Source organism: Erythranthe guttata, chromosome 12 (genome assembly GCF_056151865.1).
Source record: "Erythranthe guttata isolate IM_541 chromosome 12, IM_541, whole genome shotgun sequence".
Taxonomy (NCBI): domain Eukaryota; kingdom Viridiplantae; phylum Streptophyta; class Magnoliopsida; order Lamiales; family Phrymaceae; genus Erythranthe; species Erythranthe guttata.
The window spans coordinates 5035908-5039590 of record NC_142544.1 but is presented as its reverse complement, the minus strand read 5'-3'; the positions used below and the strand labels follow the sequence as shown (position 1 = coordinate 5039590).

Sequence of the window (3683 nt, the reverse complement as noted above, 5' to 3'; positions counted from 1 at the left end):
TTCAATCCGATTTTATTTCCGAAATTAATTCTAAAAAAATCCGAAAAATACACCTTATATAAATAATATATATTATATAATACTTATTTTACATAATTCAAAATAAACTAGGGATTTAATTGTATTTATAATATATATTATATAATGCTTATTTTACATAATTCAAAATAAACTAAGGATTTAATTGCATTTATATTTTATGGGCATGTCAAAGACTTGGTATGATATATGTCACCTAACAAAACATTAGTTTCTTTTACTTTATACCCTAGTTTCTCTTACCTTATATTTAAGTTTTGTTTTAAGATTTTGACATATTGAATTATTGCTAGAAGTTTTATTGGATATTATGATGTGTTTTATTTTATTTAATTTTTTAACTGAAATTTAGTAGTGATTAGTTTTACATTTATCGACGTGGATATTCTTATTTTTTGATATGAAATTTTCAGAAAATTTCCACTAAGTTTTGAAATTTTAAAACTTATGTGATTTCCGAGAATTTTCCGAAATTCTGAAAATTCCGGGTCTTTTGGAACTGGAATGAATTTTTAGATTCCGAATATTTTTTTTTTTTTTTCGAAAAGGCTAATTCCGATCCAATCTATCCGACTTTCACTCCTAATAGTAACTTATTACATATCAGTCGTTGAAATACATTTATGTTCCTATATGGAAAAGAATATCTTACACTAGTATTCCGCGTGTACCAATAACATTTCAAAGTGGAAAAAAATGATTATTTAAATACATCAATAACAATTATAATAAAAAAAATATATTACATTATATTATTATAATAAAATTTATTAGTGATACATAAAACACAAAGAAACGTGAATACATAATTAGAGATGTACACTTGAAAAATAAGGATTGATTTTGAAATAATTGTACACTGTTTGGTTTTATTTTGAACTTTTTATAAATAAAAAATAGTAGAAATAAACAATTTAAAAAATTAATTGCAAAAATATTATTAGTGTTGCTTAGGGCTGGCCAACAATTCTTTCTTTTTACGTATCGAGTCTAATTATAGGGACTATTAGTCATAACCCCCTCTAGTGTTTTTTTAATAATGGGGGATCCAGCCACATTTTCAATATTGGTAGGAAACCCACTATTTTAATTAATCCCGAAAATAGCCTTTTTTGAGCCACGTTATGTCTAATAAAAAATCACTAAAAATCTGGAAAATAAACTGCTGAAACGTGTGAGATTTTCTCCCCAAATCTCGCTCTTCCTAATCTTTCCATAACTCCCACTGCAAAACCTAATTCTGCTAAATAACTACGCCGGCGACAAAACCTATGGGTAGAGAAATTGAATCGCTGCCAAATTCTTAAACTCACTCACCCACCATAATCTGCGATACAACCACGCTGTTCCATTCCCTGGGTAAAGAAAATAAAATAAAAGAGCGACGAAACTCCCAAAAAAGTGAAATTCTTGAAGCTATGGACACCCACGCAGCGCAATCGAGAAATAAAGCAACGCCTGGGAGCAGTAAGTATCCCCTGAAATAGTCTTGTTTACTCATATCCTCTTTTCGATTATATCAAAAAACACAGCCTACAAATGTGCTTTTTTTACATTTTGTTTTTGTGAACAGGAGAACGCAGGACGAAAGCATTGAACGACATTCGGCTAACCGACGCAGGTAATTATTTTGAATTCCTGCTATAATTTCTGGAATTTGTTTGTATGACTTGAATTCCTGCTATAATTTGTGGGATTTATTAGTAAACTGTTTTTGTTAACTCTTAACAGACTATTTAGGTAATAATGCAGTAGTTTTACATGACATTCTGTAAATAGACTATTCTGCGTAGTTATAAATTGACTATTTTGCAAATAGACTTTTTTTTTAAAATAGGTCAATCTCCATGCCATTGTGATTCGAAATAGTCTATTTGCTTGGTTGTCTCATTTATTGTTAAACTGTTTTTGTTAAGTGTTAATAAAATATTCTGGAAACAGTTCATTAGTATGTACATAAACAATTTTGAAAAATAGACTATTCTGCCTAGCTAGACTATTCTGTAAATATTTCTGTAAATTAACCAATAAGTAATTCTCTGCAGACCATGTTTGATATGCATTTATTTTGCACATGATGTTGATCTATATTGTCTTAACAGAGGGTACACAATGATTGTAGCACGTTTCATACGCCAAAGAACATTTTCGAGGAACATTCAATCATCAAGGAAGAAATCGAAATAGACTACCTCCAAACATGTGGATAAAAATTGTGAAGACTCTTCTAGAATGGGGGAAGTGCAAGGACAACAGGACGAACAAAAACGCAAACACTAACATCGCTTGATCACTGTAACCCTTAAAATGGATTTTTTTTAATGTTGTTGACAGTTGTTATTTAAATTTACGTTTTCTTAATTTTCAAGATATGTTTAAACTTTGTTTTGTTATAGCGAATATTGTCCTATTAGATAAATATATGTAATATAGATCAATTTTTATGTAAGCATCATTAATTCTTCAGTTAAAACAAGTATATTTATGTAATTAACTCCAACACAACTATAATTTTTCAGTTAAAACAACTATATTTCTCTGAATAACACCAACACAAGTATAATTTTTCAGTTAAAACAACTACATTTCAGTGAATAGCACCAACACAGCTATATTTCTTCTGTTAAAACAACTATATTTCTGTGAATAACACCAACACAGCTATATTTCTTCTGTTAAAACAACTATTGTTTCAATGAAAACAACTATTTATCAATTAAAACAACTACAAATTATCAAGATCAATTATCTAGTTGGATTAATGAAATCGACTACAACAGTAACGAAAACAACTATAATTTTGTAAATAACACCAGCACAATTTCAACAAACGAACATCCGATTGACAAATAATTGAGCAAAATTAGCTCCCAAAACAATACAAGTTTCTACAATTCAACACTAAAAAATCCGAAAAAAAAAATTATGAACTTAATTAAAAAACGAAGCAAATCTTGTGCGTCTGCCTCGTTGCCCTCTCCCCAAAGTAAGCTTCGCTTTCATTTGATTCCTCCATTTCTGAAGGATAATTATCCGACAATTTGTGATAAATCTTCTTCCTTTAGAAAATAATTTGTTCATTTGTTTTCTAATTGAATGATAAAATGGGTCTGGAAGCAGTCGCAGAGGCAACAGTTGAATTCTTGAATAAGGCAGTAAAACAAGTGTTGGTCGGGGTGGAAAAGAGGAGTGAAAGTTGGCGGCCACTCCTTGGCCGCCGCCGCCGCCGTGTTCTCCTTGAGCGTCGTCACCAACGAAGAGGCGCTTCAATTTGTATTAGAGGTGCCGATTTTTTAACGGACCGCGGGGGTCTTCCCTCGTCGTTGTCGATATGTGGCCCCCCTTCGTCCTCTCCTTGGCCGCAACGCCTTCGCCGCCACCACCGGATCCTCAGTTCGAGACAGAATAGAAGACGTGATGGAGATGACAAAATGACGATTGGGTGCTAAAGATGTGATTAGGTTTTATGATTACAAGATTTGGAAACTGCTGATTTAACGTGATCACATATTTTATTAGATTTAATTATTCAGGGGTAGAATAGTCAGGTCAAAATCTAATTTTAATTAAAAAGGATTTTAATTATTAAGTAGGGGGATCTCACTAATATTAGAAAAGGGATTGTATCCACCTTCATATAGTCA

At 31.3% G+C, this 3683-nt stretch overlaps 1 long non-coding RNA gene across 1 annotated transcript; it reads left to right on the top strand.

The window, feature by feature from the left end:
• Window positions 1–1069: 1069 nt before the first annotated feature.
• LOC148766282 (uncharacterized) lies at window positions 1070–2517 on the top strand. The gene is made up of 3 exons (XR_016034951.1): window positions 1070–1506; window positions 1613–1660; window positions 2142–2517. It is a non-coding gene; the product is annotated as an uncharacterized LOC148766282 (long non-coding RNA).
• The last annotated feature ends 1166 nt before the right edge of the window (window positions 2518–3683 follow it).